The sequence below is a fragment of the Lissotriton vulgaris genome, chromosome 2_1 (assembly GCF_964263255.1).
Source record: "Lissotriton vulgaris chromosome 2_1, aLisVul1.2, whole genome shotgun sequence".
Taxonomy (NCBI): domain Eukaryota; kingdom Metazoa; phylum Chordata; class Amphibia; order Caudata; family Salamandridae; genus Lissotriton; species Lissotriton vulgaris.
Genome location: NC_141687.1, coordinates 1,052,226,583 through 1,052,246,137, shown reverse-complemented (window position 1 = coordinate 1,052,246,137; position 19,555 = coordinate 1,052,226,583). Strand labels below are relative to the sequence as shown.

General features: G+C 40.3%; 1 protein-coding gene across 2 annotated transcripts in view; it reads left to right on the top strand.

Annotated features, from left to right (window-relative positions):
- Window positions 1-19,555, top strand: part of GALNT13 (polypeptide N-acetylgalactosaminyltransferase 13) — a 1,171,447-nt gene that overhangs the window by 319,923 nt on the left and 831,969 nt on the right. The gene's annotated exons all lie outside the window — the stretch shown is intronic.

The window sequence follows — 19,555 nt, the reverse complement described above, 5'->3', positions numbered from 1 at the left end:
TGTCTTTAGCATTTTGAGCCACTCATTTTTGTGAAATGCATCTAATTTAATAACGTCTAAGAACCCTATGGCGTAGTGAGAGAGCTCCGGTGTAGCCCAAAGCCTGCGCCAATACAGTAGTGGTCGAAGCCTGGCCAGGTCTGTGACAGCTTTTCTGCCTAGCTCATACCTAAGAGGCAGCAAAGGAGTGCTCTTAGGTAGACCAGTAATAGCCCGTAGAAACTTGTTTTCCGATGATTGGAGCGAAGATAGTTTCTCGAACCCCCAGAGCTCAGCACCATAAAGTGCAGATCCTAGGGCCTTTGCTTCATACACCTGGAGAACGGGCTTTACAGGTTTCGTTAAAGAGTTTCTATGTTCAGAGCTAATAGCACCTGATAGCTGCCTATGCTTTAGTGTAGCAATATCTATATGCTGTCCCCAACCATTCCTATTTGAAATATGGATACCGAGATAGGTAAAAGTATTCACCACCTCTAGAGGACGACCATTCAAAATAATTTTTGATTTGAAACTTCGGTGGGGATTGAAAATCATCAGTTTTGTTTTTGCGACAATAACCTCGAGCCCATGCTCCTTACAGAATAAATCAAAAATAGACAAAGCACGCTGCAGACCACTCGGAGTTTTTGATAGGATGAGCGTGTCGTCTGCAAACATTAAAATAGGCATTTTTAAGCCAGCTAATGAAGGGGCATCTACCTCTGCAGATTGCATACGTGCAACCACACCGTTAATATATAATGTAAAAAGAGTAGGTGCCATTGCACAGCCTTGCCGACTCCCCTCTCCACCGGGAAATCCTCTGTCACCATACCCTGACCTCCCCACTGTATTTTAGCATAAGTTGTTTCGTGGAGCCGCATTACCAATGTCAATAATTCAGTTGGTACACCCAAATCCTTTAGAACAGACCACAGCTTAAACCGTGGAACTAGGTCGAAGGCAGCCCGCAAGTCGACAAAAGCCGCATACAGGCTGCCCCCTCCCAGGGCTACGGTCCTCCACTGCAGCAAGTTAAAACGGAAGACCTGGTCCACCGTACTTGTGGACCTGCGGAATCCCGCCTGAAAGGGAGACAAAGCATTATTTTCCTCTGCCCAATCTAGTAGCCTATTCACGATCACACGCCTTACTATCTTTTGGGAAGTATCAATAAGGCTTATTGGCCTGTAGTTGCCAGGCTGGGATCGGTCGCCTTTCTTAAAAACAGGTATTATTACCGCACCCTTCCAGGATAGTGGTACCTTGGCACCCCTAGCAATAGCATTAATAATTAGACAGATGTATTTGCACCAGCGTTCCTTATCATTGATAAAGATGTTGGCTGGTACACCGTCCAATCCAGGGGCGCGCCCACTGGCCACAGAATTTAAAGCAGCCAAAATCTCTTTAGGACAAAAAGAATTTTCTTTGAAATGGGTTGGAGTTGTAATTACTGCAGTAGGGACTTGGTTTGTTTCAGCGTACTGCATTTGGAAACATTTTACCCATTCCCCTTCCGGAACATTGTTGTTTGGAGGATCAGGAAAACGCTCACCTCCCCACTTCACAATCTTCCAGAATAATCTAGAATCATTTCTGTAACTAGCTCTTTTTAATTCAGACCAGTGATGCTCATCCCAAGCTTTTTTTGCCTTTGTTATAGTATCTTTGTATTCCCTTCTGGCAGTTTGTATAGCAGTGGCCTGTCTCCCTTTTATAGCAACACCCAGGGCAAGTTGTGCATCCCGACAACAATTAGTATACCATCCTGGATGTTTGGGAGCTCTAGCCCCATTGGTCTTTACAGGCTTGAGAAAATGGTTCTTAATTAAAGAGAAAAGGGTTTCATGGATTTCAACCACACTGCCTAAACCTGAGCAAGAGGACGTGTTATTTTCCACAGTACATTTGTTTTTCATACATAATGTGCAAACCCTTCACCCTTCACTCCCAATCCGAGGCCTCATCCATTGCACCATTGTAATGACCGGATTCTCGGACCAAAAACAATCCACTCACCTAGATGCAACCAACCCGGCCAAAACGTAACACCATCCCTTCCCAGATCCTATTTACAACAGTACCTGAGTACTTACCCAGGAATGGGGAATTCACAATATACAAGCTTATACCAACAAAAACACTGCTAGATCTAAGGGATTACTAAGAATAGTCACTAATAACTATGGAATTCCTTGTCTCATCCTATGATCTCACCTTATAGCCCCGCGACAATCTGGCCCGGGCTATTCTACCCTCCTTATCATATTGGAGAGCAGATCACTCTACCACACCAACCACAATTGGTGTTTTCATTAATGCCCTATCTTGAGCAATCTCATTACACACCACTCACAATTGGTGTTCTCATTAACGCCCTATCTTGAGCGATCTCACTGTCCTATTAATACCTTCTGCTCTCTCTCTCTCTATTGGGAAGTTCCTAAGTACCTAATATTCACTGGAAGTTATTTCCTATCAAAACTACCCTGTCTTCCATTTCTCAGTTACCTGTAAGAAGGGAATTGCCCATCCTTCTATACGACAGCACCTGGCTAAAAAGAAAGGTTAATTCTGTCCTAGTAAACAGCTCTCAAGTGCAATTACTACGTATTGGGGCCTCTTTACACCCTAATAGGATGACAAGGAGGAATAGCAATATAGATGAAAGGGAAAATAATTAATCATGAGAATGCACACATACACACCTAAAAGATACACATATCTGACTAATGCATTTGCAGTTATTCTCTGATCAGAAGCAGTACACTTCACTGTCTTCAGTTACCTGTAAGAAGGGGATCACCAGCCTTCTGTACGTCATCACCTGGCTATGAAAAGCCCACTTACTCCCTCCCAAATGAAAACATACAAATGATACTAATGTACATTGGGGTCTTTATTAGAAAGAGAACAAGACAAAGAAAACATTACAATATGCAAACAGGAACCTAAATATAACCTAGAAAACAAAAGGGGATGAATAATTATATACAGTGCAAACTAGCTAAGAATACCTCACCCTGTTAAGAAGGGTCCAACTGTCTGTTCCTCTCTCTGGTGGAATCAGGACTCTCTCTCCTTCACCATCACAACGTACTAGCTTCACTCCACTGGTTCAATTTCTGGTGTTTCTCCTGGCGTCTGTATTTCACTGACTCCAACTGCACTCCAAATGTAACTTCATCATCTGCTAACAATTCCAACTCTTCCATCTGCCTGGTAACTGCTCCACAGATCAGCTGTCAAACTCACAGCTCCAGCTCTGCAAACCAACTGACTTCATCTGACCAAACTGATCCAACCGACTTCTTCAATTCCAAAAATCATCTGACCTCTCTTCTCATCTGTTCTCTGATAATATGGGAGGCTCTCTGCTCATGGAAATTTACTGCAAGCACCCTGCCTCCCACCAAATTCCTGTACCAAGCCCCGCGCTCCCACAGTGGCCAGCTATAGTTGCGTCTAGAGCCCGGGGAAGTAAGCACATTCCTTCGATAAGGGCCGGCCCTCACCGGTTTCTAACTAGTGAATAACAGGCTCAACTCTAAACATCACTTCTGACCTACAAGCGCCTCAGACAACTGAGGCAGGAAGACGAGATGGCTGCTCTTTAGTTTACGCCTTTAGGCCCGAAAAGAGGCAAAAGAGACATAGAATCATGCTAAAACTAACAGGCAAACACTGCAAATAAGCTAAAAATAGGGATCTAACCACTATACTACAATGGTAGTAGACCAAAGTCACCATTACTCAGAAATAAAACAAATTATCCGGTCACTACATCCATGCATTAAGTGACCACTGCATTGGGTGAAGTTGGGAATGTCCCTGAGCTGTGGGTATACAGAGACCATTTATGCCCTCTACGTGTTATAGAAGCAACATGTTCTTGAAGCACACGCTAAGAGCTTTCACACATGAAGGAATGAAAAAGTGTGAGGTAATGAATAGTGCACTCTGGGGGTTGGAGTTATGATTTGAGTATCTAACTATGCCTGGCCAATATTAGGATTATTTCATTTTTTCATAACCATAACTTCCAACCAAAACTGGGTTTGAGGTGACGTTCTTTGTTTTTTAATGTAGGTTAATGTATTAGGAAAATAAGTAGTCGCAAGTACCATGGGCAAACATTTTTCAGATAATGTTCTTTTTTATAATATACGATATCCACTTTCGATTCAACATACTCTTGTTATGTTGACAATTTCAAATGCCAGCCTGTGTGATGCACACATGCATGGCGGCAGTTGGTTGCAGGGCCTTGCCTCCAACTTCCCACACAGCCAAACGCACAGCGCATGGCATTGCCTGTATGCCACATTCCTAACTTTCTCCCTTGGAAAAAGTTGGGTGTATGTAAACTAATAATTCCATTCTAAAAAGCTTTATTTCGGTTGGGTATAACCATAAAAGCACATACAATTAAAAAATATATAGTTATTGCAACAATCGATCTACATAGTTTTTAAAATCTAGAACAATTCATTACAATACAATTAATTTAAAATACGTAAACATAACAAGATATCTCAGAAATGGGAAAGGACATTTTTAAAATTTATAACATTTTTAAGTTAGGTTTGAGTAGTATTAAAAGAACATAAAAAATAGAGCTTTACCCCAGTTCATTCCTGAGCAACATTAGTACAGAAGGATATTTAACTAATCAATTTTCTTCGCATTTGCCAAATTGAGAACAGCAACTTTGCAACTACAGCAACTATCACAGGACTAACATCAGTTCTCAAAATCCTGTAAAAAACAAGGTAGTTCCTGATGCCCAGATTTTTACATAATTGGATACCCCACTTCTTCCAAATTACAGCATAAGTGGGGCAGAAAAGTAAAACATGAAGAGGAGATTCCTCCTCCTTCCTGCAACCAGGACATGGGCAGTGCGGGCCTCCCGTCCATCTATCAGTGGGGTAATGTCCCATATCTAAATTGTAGAAAAAGCTTCTTGGCTAGAGTGGGCTGTATAGCATCTAACTCAGTCAAGAAGCCATAGTGGGCCTTAAATTCAAGGAACTCATGTGTTAGGCTAGGAGTTTTAACGGCAGCGTGAGCTTTGGTAAGGTTGTAGTCTTTTATTAGATGGGAGGTAGATCCTTCTCTGTCCTAGGACCCTCTCTGTGGAACAAACTCCCCCCCCCCCATATTCGCAAAGAAGAAAATTACACCAGATTCAGAAAGAACATAAAGACCTGGCTCTTCCAGAAATAAGTAGAATGCTCTTCACCTCTTGCTACTGTCCATCGACGAGTCATCGGCGCCAGGAAACCCTTTTTGGGTAGCTGTGCGCCATACAAATGTAAAAAATAAATAAATATTATTAGAGCTAATGTTTTCTTGGGAATAGCCGAGCAAGAGTCCACCGGATTAGTCCAGAGGTTCTCCAGCCCGATCGAGATCAAGGAGTGCCTTACAAATGATAACCAGGGGATCTTATCAGCACCTACAGATCCAAGAACTACCATTAGTTCATGCTTATAGTTTGCCAACTCTGGCGTGCTCCAAAGTCTCCTCCAATACAGCAAGGGCTGCGAGGCTATAGCGTCAGATATTGGACGTATATTTAGGTCCAGCCTAAGCGGCACAAGCTGCGTATTTTGGGAGTGACAAAATTTGCCTAATAAACTTGTTTTCTGTGCAAGTTAGGTCATTTGATGTTGTATGGCCCCAGAGTTCTGCCCCATAGAGGGAGGAGGACCTTGCCTGAACACTAAAGATTTCAAGAGGGGCACTTATTACTTTTTCAACACATTTTTTTTGCACCTTTAAAATGTCCCCTGCAGCTTGTGTTAATTTTAGGTTTGCCTTTATTTTTTTAGGTGCCCACCCCATTTTGTCATTCAGCATTAAACCTAGGTACTCAAAGGTATGGACCCTATCCAAGGGCTTGCCCTCCATCATAGGGTGGGGGCAATAAGTAGTATTGGCATTAAAGGCCATATACTTGGTTTTATCTATGTTTACGACCAGATTCCTTTTTTTGCAGAAAGTAATGAACTGGTTTAACACCCACTGCATACCCATTGGTGATTTCGAAAGCAGCAGGGTGTCGTCTGCAAACACGAGAGCAGGAAATCTTTGAGAAGCCATTTTGGGGCAGTCAATATCTTTAACAGCCAGAAGTTCATCAATGAGCCCATTAAGACGCAACCCTGGCGCACACCCTTTTCTACAGGAAACGGTCCTGTCAGTTGTCCATCCTTTCCATAGCGGACTCTGGCATAGGTCCCTTCGTGGAGGAGTTTTAGTTGGTAGCATAGATATGGTGGTGCTCCCATTGTGAGCAATAAGTTCCAAAGCTGATTACGATCCACCACATCAAATGCGGACTTCAAGTCCACAAAGGTCGGATAGAGGCTGCCCCATCCAGTACAACGTGTTTCTAATGCAAGACTTGGAGCCTGAAAAGTTGGTCGATAGTAGAGATTTTGGCCCTGAAACCCGCTTGAAGCGGGGTCAGGATACTATGTTCGTCAGTCCAGGTCTGCAAACGTTGCAATAAAATCAGTTCAAAGATTTTCTGGCTCACGTCGATAAGGCTGATGGGCCGATAGTTGGACGGTTCAATCGGTGAGTCCTTTTTATATATAGGGATTATCTCCACACCCGTCCAGGTAGATGGCAATGGCGAGCCCTGTAAGATATCATTAAATAGTAGTAGCAAATAGGGTGCCCATATGGTCTGTTCAGCTTTGAACAGGTCACATGGGATCCGGTCTAAACCTGGTGCTTTATTCTGTTGCAAACTATTTAGTGCCAGTTGAACTTCCATTAGCGTACAGGGAGGCGTGCCCCATGTCAAATCAGTAGTCAATTGGGTAGACAGGGGTACTCTGTTCTCTGTTCTCAATCTGAGTAGAAGAGTAGAGCCCTTTAAAATGAAGAGCCCATGACTCTTCAGGAAGGTTTGGATCGATCGCAGATTTACCCTCCGGTTTCCCGCTGTGGACGAGATTCCAGAAGGTCCTTGGATCTTATTGATGAGCGCAGCCCTAATGGCTCGCCATCGTTCAATTTTCCATTCTGATTTTGCGTCATGGATAATTTTCTTATACGCCTGCTTGGCGTCAATATCACACCTGCCTTTTTGCCTTGCTTAAGAGCCTTAAGAAGTGCACTCTTGGCAACCCTACATCCCCTTGTGTACCAGGGGCTTGCGTTTTTATGTTTAGTGGTGGGTACTTTATAGAACAAGTCCTTCAGTGTGGTAACTAAATCCATATGTATTCTACCCATATCATCACCCAAATCATTTGGTGTGGGGTTGCCGAGAATGGTGTTTACCCTTTCAAATAAAGGAATTATACGCTTATACGGGGAGGCGATGTGTTCGCTTGATTTCTTAATCGTTGTCCATCGAACACGCCTCCCACCTTGCACTACCCTCAATTCATCATTTATGGGTGTCACATATTCATACACCTCATCCACCATTTGAAGATCCAATTCGAATGTCAAGGGATCATGATCGCTCTCCGTGCGTCTAGTTATGTTAAAGTCTAGAATTTTATGCAAAATTCCAGACTGACCAGGAAATAGTCAATCACAAAGGCGTGACGCATTCCCCTGTGAGTTGTTTGCCCTGGGGAATCCCCACAAAATCCCCCATTGCAGGCTCTTACAGAGTATGAGTAGGTAAGTGAGGTTAATTGGAGGATCAAGGGAGTCCAACCTTTAGCGCAGTACATATTCGGGGGGTAAACTAATAATGCAAATAATGCTTTTTTACGCCCACTTCCCACCGCTCGCTCTTCACAGTTATGTTGGAAAAAGCCACTCCAAGGAAATCATTTGCCCCTCCCAGGAATACCTTTTAGAATTCCTAGCAAGCACAAATGAGGTAATTTCAGCTCTACACATACATGTATATCCAAAAATATGTGAATAGGACTTTTTTGTTTTCACCTCCCACCCATCTACTTTATTGCAAAGAACTGTTAGATAAATACCACATTTACAATTTGAAAGTAAAAAATTATACCACTTTCATATGGTGAATCCTGGTGCTATGTTTTCTAATTGTACAATTACTTACCAAAGGTACTTTTAAAAATGTGCAGTGATTCAAAAATATTTATACACAAAATGTAACATTTAAAACAAATGTTGGTTGTCAAATGATTTTGTGTTTTTCACTGTTAATTAATGGAACTAAACCGCAATAATCTTGCGGTCCTCTGCCTTGATCTAGGGCACATTATAGCCTATGAGTAGGGGTTTATATATGGTTTCGTACTGGGGTGAGCATGACATAGATACCCAGGATCTACTGTATAACTTCCAGGGATTGAGTATAATAAGTCTCTAGATACCCACCCTAATTGAGGGGTAGGGGACATATTTTTTGATCCTGAAGAAATGCTAGGGATCTAGATTTGCACCAACATAGCGTGAAACATGTCTACCTGAATATTGAAATCACGATCGTTCACTACAGCACACTCACTGAGTAGTGGTGTATCATAAACTTGCGCACACTACCGCATCTTAGTTTTTAACCTTACAGAAGGGTTTCTGAATAAAATTTGATCTCCTTTAGGTCATTTCAAGATCACACTCTCCACCTTACACATTATAACCCATATACATGCATGCACCTTCACGGCTGATACAAGAAAAGATCTCCAACAACAAGCCCTCTTGCTGGGCCCATGGGCCATTGCAGCACTGACCCCACAAGGAACAAAATATCCGATGATGAATTATGACACCCACAAGGGTGTATGAGAGCAACATTTCCAAATAAGGAAGTTCCCCCTGGAATCATATATTCCAGCCACAACTTTTCTTTAAAGTTTTCTATACCTTCTTCACATAGGAACAAGTACTCACACTAATTAGATGTGTCACTTATAGTGAGTAGCGCAGGTACCAGACCTTAATCTGGCTCCTAGTCCCCCTCTTTTTGATTCATGATTAATGTCAATACAGACACAAAAATGTCTGTGTAGGACAATAGGTATTTATGATGCTCGTGCAATGCACTTTTTCTCGTCCAGAAAATGCCATGGGACTAGAGTAACTTCCTGCCCAACTTGGCATACGCATATTTAATGCAGTCATTTATCCAGTGAAGACATCAAAGCATCTAAGAAAAGCAAATGTATGCAATTATATCATTTGCATTTCATAACCTGCTGCAATTATTGTCTCATAGATGAAGATTTGTTTTACGAACATGACAGCATTTTTCGAACTGCTGTTTCCATGGAAACAGAATAAGAATGACTAAAACCCCCTTTTATACTATGCAGTTTCTTACAGAGATTATTTTTAAGAATACCTACAGCTTTGAAAATATTGAAGTTAAAGGCATCTTGACACAGGCTTCCAACTATTACAATTTTTACTAAGTCCTGTCATCATTTAGGCCACAGGTCTTTATATATTATAGAATGGCCAAAATATAACTCTACTGCTTATAAGAGCATGAGATGAGCAGAGAAGAGCTAATCTTTGCTGAAAATTAATGACATTTTAAAAATAAGGTTTTAAATATTTTTCCATTCATCATCAAGTGTATATTTAGTTACACTTTTCCCAAACATAATTTCTTATACTTTATCTTCATGCTACATTACAATCAAGGTTATACAAATTTAAAAAATGCACATAGTTAAATAGCTCTAATATAAATATCTGCATATCCATCATCCTCTAGAATTTGTTAACGCTTTGTCCACAAATCCCAGTTCACATTAATGATCACAATTTTCTTTTTTACACAGTTTTAAAAACAATTGAATTAATTTTATGAAAATTCTACAGAAACCTACTGGCACGATTCATGTCCTTGTGTCACGTTTTGGTCTAATAGTTAAGGACAGCAATGATCTTATGGTTGTTTATTAAAAGCATTTTCCTAAAATAATAAGGCTAATACTGAGCTGATCCACTTGTCCTCTTACACTAAAAGCAACACTTTATTAGGTGTTCCTTGTTGTGCCCATTCAGGTCAGGTTTGTTATGAAGCAACGTGGCGTAATGAAGCAGGGGGAGCGGAGTGTTCTGCATATAAACAGTCACTTTTTATTGAGTATTCTTGGCAAGATGCAAAACTGAACTTGGATTTCTTCACAACTGTCAATGAAAAGAGAGTGGAGGTCCAAGACTGGTACTCATGGATAGCAATTTAATACAATGGTAGAGGCTACAGATATTACACCTCTAACCATTTAATCATCAATGGCAACAAAGATGTGACCTTGTAAGCCACCCTTTGGAGTCCAGCACAGTAATATTTTAGCACCCTAGTAATGTTACTGGTAGGAGGTTAGAGAAATGAGAAGTGCTTCAAACCATGGAGAAAAACAGCTATCTTAGATCTCTCTTTACGTTATGTTTCAACCACTGCTTCTTGACCACTGATAGCAAAGGGATACCAAAGACCAAGCATGAATCTGACAACCATGTAAATCACTAATTGATGTTCATACTTACAATCTCTCTAATTCATTGTTGGTCCTTCTGGCTGGTGATTGAATACTTAGTATGCCATTGCGCCCCACAGAGAATCATGAGAGTCCCTGTTGGCATTTTACAGCCATCCATCTATGAGGCTGCTGCCAAGTCCCTAATGCACTGAAACCCTAAGTGGTTTCACACACTAGATAACAACAGCATCACAGAACATATGACAAGCACAGAGAGATTTCTGTGATATCATTGACTTCCCCTGGCCATAAATGTCAACAGTTGCAAACAAATGGTCATAAAAAACCCAAAGGGTCTCTCCTGCAAATTGTGAGATTGGGTCCTCCCAGCCACTCCTTTTCTCCATGATTTCTAGCCCACGTATTATGCTCTAAGGTTGTATCTGACATTTCCCTTACCACTTCTACAATTTTTGTCAATGCACCTCCAGCATTTTTCTTACCTGTCTGTGTGCATTATAGGTTTTCCTGAATTCCTTCTTCATAGCAGGCGATGAATCATTCAAAGCTACTCATTTCTGTTGCATCCATTCGTCTGCCTTCTGCAGGAAGTCACATGCATCCTTTTTCTGCTTTGCTCTGATATTCAGAACCCTGTGTAATTGAGATAGCACTATAGATATATCTAGCCCAACCAATGGTAGCACCAATGATAGCTTTTTATGGAAGCCAAATCATCCACTATATTGATATCATCATCTGTCTTCCTCTCTGTAACCACACTTCAGTCCTTTGTTCCCGGCAAATTACAACTCCCTACATTTGTATCCTTAGTGTCTTTCTCGGCTAGATCCTCTGCAGAACCGTGAAAGTGTGACTCTACTGCCCAGCTAAAGTTATCTTTATTCATTTAATGTGCAGCACACTAAATATGCTATTGGTGGTGACAACCAACTACGTTTTAGAGCTGGGAAGGGTCAGATGATTGTGCATAGCTGATGCATTCCTTGTGTCCCTTTGCAACAAGATAACTCAGGTTTGAAAAAAACATTAAAAGATGGGTAGTAGCAGATGGTGGATATTCTGAAATAAGGTTCTGTAGTTATATTTACGCATTACAATCCCTACAGTAAGCCTTTATTTTATCTTTTAAAATATAGGCCCCAGGGTAATTCATGGCACGCTATCAGTGTAGTCCTGGAGATATTGCATACCCCTGTTTGCATAATTTAGGAAAATGTGAAATACTCCATATCTTAGGTCACTAATGGCTTGCTCCAAGTTATAGATATTTTGTTTAAAATGCATGTGAGAAGTCTAACGTCATCAATCAAATATTTTTTGTTTGTTCTCTCAGTAGCCCAAGCCAACTAATCCCTAACTGGAAGCTGGAGGTAGCTGCAGAGTAAATAAAAAATATAAATACAATTGTATCACATAGTGCAACTAACATTATTTAAAGAATTAGATATTTTGATGTCTTTATTAATATTCTTTCATTGCATACTTTGTAGAATATTCTGATATATTTTAATCCCAAGATTTTAATGCATGCCTTTCTTGTAGAACTCTGAAAATTAGGTAGTTGTGAAAATTAAATCATTATACGTAATATGACATTTACAAATATTTTTTTTAAATATTGATTTACCATTGAAATTAAAAAGAGCAATAGGAAATGTTCTATCAAAGTCACATCGAAAAGGTGTCAGAAAACACTAACCTGAAATCCTGATCCAAGAGGAAAAATTTATAGTTCCACACTTCAACATATCCTAACCAACCATTCATGATAAGAATAAGCAGGTTTACCATAGACATGGGGAGAGAAGAATGGGATAATAGAGAAAACATAGACACATCATAGCACCACCCCTAATATTACTCTACTGGATGTGGTCATCTACTTCAGGTGCAGTGGATCATTTGAAAATAAGAATTCACTTTTATCATAGTGAATGTGGGGACTTGTCATGGACAGAGGAAGAGACAATAACAGAATATAAGGGCCTTGGCAGTGAAGAGGTTTATGGGGAGGAAACAATTGACCACCATGAAGGGGTCTATCCCATAAAGTGAGAATTAAAGATTCCTAGATAATTGAAACTCACATAGACCCATACCTCAATCAGATGGTGGCAGTTATATTCATCCAAACACCTCCCACCACTCGAATAGAAATTACTAGGGAATCCTGATGGTACAGATTAGGTCTCTATATTAACTGGGACTTAAAAGACACCATGATGAAAATAAGAAGATATACAACAAAGGAAGATGGGCCAAGGTAAACCCAGGAAACCAAGCCAAAGCAAAAGGTTGGAGAAATGTACCTTTTTAAGGCATAGACAGTTGGAAGAACAGCAATAAAACTCTATGGAAGATGCAAATAAGAAATACGCCTACATCCTCCCAGAACTCAAGATAATGGAAGTCCTGCTTGCCGTAAATGACACAAAAACCATATTAGAACAGAATATATACACATATACATTCAATAAAGTACATCTATTTCACATAGATTTCCTCAAAATAAGATATAGACTGGATCAAGACAGATGTGGGCTGGCTGACTTGAAAATTGAAGCTAACCCCCTCCGGACATCAATGGAGACCCTGAAGACAGAAAACCTAGAAATGCAGGCTTGAGGCAAAAGTCCCAAAGGGCTGGAGAGGTAGGGCCCAGCACAACATTAGCAAAAGCCCAGACAGACCAGGAGTATGATGGTAACAACCACTAAAAAGCCGCGTGAACAAGAGAGTGGCAACAATGGAATTGACAATAAAAGGACACACTTGATGGGAAATAACTGTGACATTATTGGACAACTAAAATACATACTGCTGTGTCAATCCAGCTCCACGTGCAGATCAAGAGGAGTGCAATCCTAATTTTAAAAAAATGCTTATCTTCCATGTAGATAATGATTTGACAGATACAGTGGCATGTAAAAGGGAGAAAAGTTATTCTCACTAAATGAATTTGTTCCCCCATGTTTACAGACTGCAACCATGAATATACTAATATGAGGAGGAGTCTTTAGCATGGTGATGAATAGAACTTGAGATAGAATGCTAAGTAAGCAAGAAGGGACTAACCCTATTACAAAAATACATAGATTAACTCAAGAAGTAGTCCTACATGACATTTAAATGCAGTAGTACATCACAAGATTTTTCATACCACTTCAGCACACACAATGCACAATCAAGAATAGGCTACATAGCTCATGACTAGCACAGATATTCCCAGATTTAATTATGTCATCCTTATGCCAATAGGGATATTCAATTACCTTCACGCTTTACTTTAAGGGTGGCAAGAGAACCTAGTGTTTGCTTTACTCATTTCATTAGGTACTTAGGGGCTCATTATGATGGACATCGCTGCAGAGCTGGGAATGGCTGCCAGTAAGGCGGCAGTCCCGCTCAATGTATTAGGATGTGCCTGCCATACCGGCGGGCACATTCAGGCCCCTGATCATTGTAGACGGTGCTGCTGGCAGCAGCACCTTCTGTAATGCACAAATGACACATAGTGCATTTCCATGCACAACGTGGCAGGCACCTTGCAGTGCTTGCCTCCTTGTGCATGTAAATATAGGGGGGTATCATGGGTACTCCTCCCAGTGCACATTGACCCTCCCCCCACACAGAGGGGGCCTGCAACGGGCCCCAGAACGCAGCCTCCACCAGCCTTTCCATGGCAGTGGAGCCGTTGTATTGTTTGGAGATGATAAATACTTTTTTCAGGAGTCATAAAATGAACGCAGTACAATAGTTTATGTAAGAGTCTAAGATTTTCAGTATGTGGTGACCTCTATTATTCCCTACAAGAAAGGATGAGCTTCACCTCTAGTCCCTCATTGCAAGTTCCTCACAGTAGAATCTGCAGGAGCAATTCCGCTCCTGACTTGAGTTATAAGTTCTGCAAATTGCAGACCCAACCACACTGCGGCAGCAAACAGAGGAACCTGACTTTGCTACTGCAGGGCTAGGGGCTGCAGGCAGCATCACAGCTGATCCCCTGCTTGTCCCCTGTGCAGCATGGGCGGAGACAATGCTCTCCCGGGGCAGACAGAAATATTCCTATATCCCCCCAAACTCCCACTCTCTCAAGCGCTTTCTGCCTGCTCAGAGCAGGTGGATAATGTCAGTGATTGTTTCAATGGAATGAGGAAAAACTGAAAATATTTGGAAATTGGTGAGGGGATAAAAGCCAGAATGAATGATGAATGAAATTACCTTTTAATAACATGAATACATTAATGGAGGGGTTCGCTGTGCTTGTGAGTCTAGACAAAAATGTCAACTTTATACCACACTTTAATTAGCGTCTGTATTGGTGGATGTCTTCAAGCCAGTGGTCTTGATAGAGCATAGATTACATCAAAAGATTTTATTGATAAAAGAAATGATTATGACAACTTCTGTGTAAACCACAGTAAACGTCTGCGAAGTTACATTATATGAAAATGACACGAATATATGAAGAGTAGCTGCTGCATCGTAAACCATGCAGAAGAAAAGATAGAGTTAAGACATATTATTTGTTAAATTACTATAGATGTGATTTTTAATTATGAAACACTATTTTATTAATGTATCTGTGTTAGGAAAATGTTGGCGATAAATCTCACTTTATGGATTTTATTGCTAATCAATTTGATAGTCATATATGAGTTTGAAATTAATAAGACTAAAAGGTAAGCAATATGAATTAGTTTGGTTTTCATGTGAAAATTAACTACAATGTCAGTTTCTGCTGCTCCCTCGACCGGACCTCGGGGTCTGGTCGAGGGAGCAGCAGGTTCCGAGAGGGTGCCTGGCATCTAGGGCGGTGTGCCAAATACGCTACCACCCCCCTCCTGTGACCCATTGTGCCGATCATATGTAATTTACAAGTGCAGTAACCTTACAGTTGGTAAGCCTCCTAAACCAGGAGAGACCGGGAAGGAGCAAGCTCTTTCCTTCTGCACTTCTTACTTTTTCACCTCTAACTTTCACGTCCCATGGTTAGGGTGAGCCTTAGGGTGCTCATACCGCCAGGGTTTAGTCCATTTTGTTATCCTGATGAATGCCTGGTAAAATTACACTGTTTCAAAGGCAGAAACATGTTGACTGATGTAAACATCTATTGGAATTAACCTAACAATTAATTTGGGTTCATCTTCCAACACTAGGTTTTATTACTGTCCTAATGATCATATAATAAATAATTTTTGATACACTTAAGACATTTTTTATCGCACACTACCACTAATTAGTTTCACATCACGCCTGAACTCACAAAAAACCCGCTCCGTAGTAGATCTGGCGTCGCAGCACACTGAAGAGGCACTCGGCCTCTTCAGTGGGGCCCAATGATGAAGCATGTCATCGACCAGGTCGGTGAGTGAGGGCTTTTCTAACTGACCAAAGCAAGGCCAGTGACATTTCCCTTCTCTTTGCTCCAAGTGTCATTCCCCGAATATCCAACAGCTTTCAGCACAGAATAAGAACCATCGGAGGACCATTCTGAATGTATGTGTAGTGTAAGACTAAGAAAAACATTGAGAGTCCAGTAAAAGCTGCATCTGTCCTTTAATGTTGCAATGTGTAAAATGTAACAAAGCATAACAAACATCCACTAACACAATACAGCATCAGTCAACAAAACACACCCTCAAACATCATAGTACAACAGAACACTACACAGCCTGCATGTCATACTATCACCCAGCATAGCGCAGAATCACACAACATAACACAGAATACCAAAATATAACATAGTATAGCACAACATACCCTATCATAACCCATCATGGCAGCGCTGGGTACAACATAACACACCCTAAAAAAAACACATCACAACATAGCATTTCAGAACACACAACAGAGCACAGCATGACAAAACATAAAACGTTCTCACTTACACAACATAGCACAGCATGACACAGTATAACACATCCTCATACAGCATAGACAGACTTGACACTACACAACACCGCACACAAAAACGTAACTCAGCATAGAACAGAATGACATAACACAACACACTATATTATAGCATAGCACAGCATGGCACAACAGATCATGATCCAAAGTGTAACAGTGCAGAGCAGAGAAAGACACAATATAACACACCCTAAATATCACAACATTGCACAACACACAATAAAATACCATAGCCCAGTGAGCATGACACAACAGAACTCACTATAAAATAACACAGCATTACAGAGTACAGCATAACACACCGTAATATAACAAAGCGTAGTACAGCATAACTCAATATGATACACTACCACTTGCAGAGAATTCAACAACTGAAAAAGGTGTTAGGCCCTTCACACCATGTATTACCTTCAGGAGACTTTAAATAAAGATGAACAGTCAAAAATGCAATTATTATTTTAAGCCAATAAAGAGAGTTGTTGAGTATTTAAAGAGTTTTATTTTCTAGTCAAAAGTTACGTTTTTCTCTGACCCTTTATTCATTAGTAAAATATCAATCAGGTTACAGAATTTGGAAAACAGGAAAAATAGCATTAATATAGAACATATTACAGTCTGCATATAAGCATCACACTTAGAAAAGGAAATGTGGCGCAAAATATCAGTCAAATTTCTTAAAGAGTTTCTAAAAAAAATAGTCTTGGAAGGCTAATCAAAAATCAAAAAGTTTGCAAAAAACTCCCCTTAAGAGAAATAAATGCATAAGTCAAATAAATCTTTTCAGACCTAATTAATTAGTCAAAGCATAAACTTAAAGTTTAGCATCTAAATCTAAAAAGCCTTTCTATCTGTTGCTGCTCTATGCATCTCTGTGTCTAAAAAGCAAACAAGGAGTGAGACAGCCCGCCATTCACAGGCCTCAAAGGAATGTTGCCTGCCGTGCCAAAATATGACATGGAAGCAAGAAACCTCCCCCTGACTCTCCTCGGATGCCCAAGGCTGCACCCGTGACGATCTCGTACCTAACCCATAGAATGAAGCAAAGCCTAAGCCAAAATGAGCAAGAAGCCAGCTGAACTAAGAAAGCCCTATGAGCAAAAAAGCCATATGAGCCTAGAAGCCAAAGCCCCTCCAGAGAGGTCATTATTTATACTCTAATTCTTGGCAGTCTACACAAAAATGTTGCATCTTCAGGAAAACTTGTACGTGATTGGTCAGCCACAATGGCATGAGTTCTCACTACCCTGACTCATTCTATAAACCTGACTATACCAGTTTTAACAAAAGAAGCGCACATTATTTAATACATTTATGAAACGTTTGCAACATTTACTAGGAAAAATGTTTCATTCTAATTTTCTTCCTTCCTTTCACAGTGCAGTAGGACGGATATTTTAACTAACTGGTACATTGGCACAATCACAAGAATGTACAGTTCAAGATGTCCTTGACTCCTTCCGCAGTTTGAGTCATGCTGCCGTCTGCGCATGCTCTCTTCTCTTTTAATGCAAGCCATAGCCTTGCTGGATTCACAGGCAGCCATTTAATGGTAGGCCCAAAAATAAAACAAACACAAAGAGAATATTAATTTCATGTAAATCAGCCCATTATGTTTCCCAGCTCCATACTAATATCCCTTATAAATGTTTACCTAGCCAAGCTATTAGTGTAAAGCAGCTTTTCTATTATTTATGACAACATGCAAAATAAATGTGCAATGTGAAACATAGCATTATCATGCATTTAGTGTAAAATTTATAAGCACACACAGTTAATACAGCGCACATAGCAACATGCTTTAGTGTTTTAGATATCTTTTCATGCAAAAAGCATTTAGTCCCCTGTGTAGTGTTTGGTGATTATTAATTCACACACATTATAAAAAGAGGTGTTATTAACTGAAATGGTTATCAAAATATGCAACAAGTCAAAGTCTTTTAAGACAGGAATGGTGAATTTAGACTGCAAAGGATGAGCTGGGAAGAGAGAAACACATTCTATTAATCTTCAAAGCTGAAAAGGCCACTTTTCTCTAGCAAAAACACATGTAAATTCAGCAAAATCATTTCAGACTGAATAGGCCTCACTTTCATATTTTTCATGTGCCATGTTTTTACCTTGCACCAAAATGTGTGTAGCAATTTAAATGCAGTCTGTCTGAAGCACAAACAAATAAAACAATGCCTGACTGCAGATGAAATCTGCTCCATAACCTTCACACAGCAAAGCACATAATGACATAAAAAACACATCATATATAACACAACATAGCACAAAACGAATACCCTACCATAACAAAGCGCACATAATACCATTGCATGCCATAGCACAATACCATGTAAAACATTATAACACAGCGTAGCCTAACATAGACGTGCATAGCACTAAAGAATAGGGGTGGGCGGAATTTGCGTAATCGCGTTAGGCAAATCTCTGCAAAACAGTAAAAAATCTCTGCGAACACGCTGAAATTACGCGAACATGCGGAATTGCTTGTTCGCGATCGCTGTTTGTGTGCTCGGGGAGAAATTTCTTGCTAACACGCATTTTGAGAATGCGAACAAGCAAAAAATTTCGCGCAGTCACGGAACGCAATATTTTGGGCAATTTCGCGTTCTTCGCGTAACGCGAAATTACCCAAATTCCGCGAGCAGAACAGGATTTGCTGCCCTGGTCTACTAAAGAACGACATAGCAACATTAAAGTAGAACAGAAAACTGCCTGGCTTAACATACACAATAACAATATGATATAGTTATAGCTTGCAAGATCGCTCATTTGTCTAATACTTTCACTGCAAGGATATTTGCAGCAATAGAAAAGCACCTATTCGAATCACTGGGTATTTATAATTGTTTTCCTTCAAGAGTTAAAAGAACAAGCACCAATGAGCTTGATGATATAATAACTTGTGATCAGTGTCTAGAGTCAGAGCAGTGACCTCTTGATCCTTCTCTCCCTTATTTATTACCTTTGTCAACATTTGATGTTTTAAAGCGAGATCTAAATCCCTTCTTATGGCCGCAAAGTGGCCCGACATGGACATTTTTTACAGCTGCATTCTTTTAGTATGGACACTTTATACTGTTAGTATGTGCTGAGGGTCTAGGTGGAGCTGCTCAACTTTAAATGTTGCACAATCTAGTATGACTTATTCACTCAATGTGAATTACTTGATTTCTCTCAATATTTAATTAGCATCATTCTAAGTTAGTGTATGCCCTACAGGCAGAGCAGAAGTC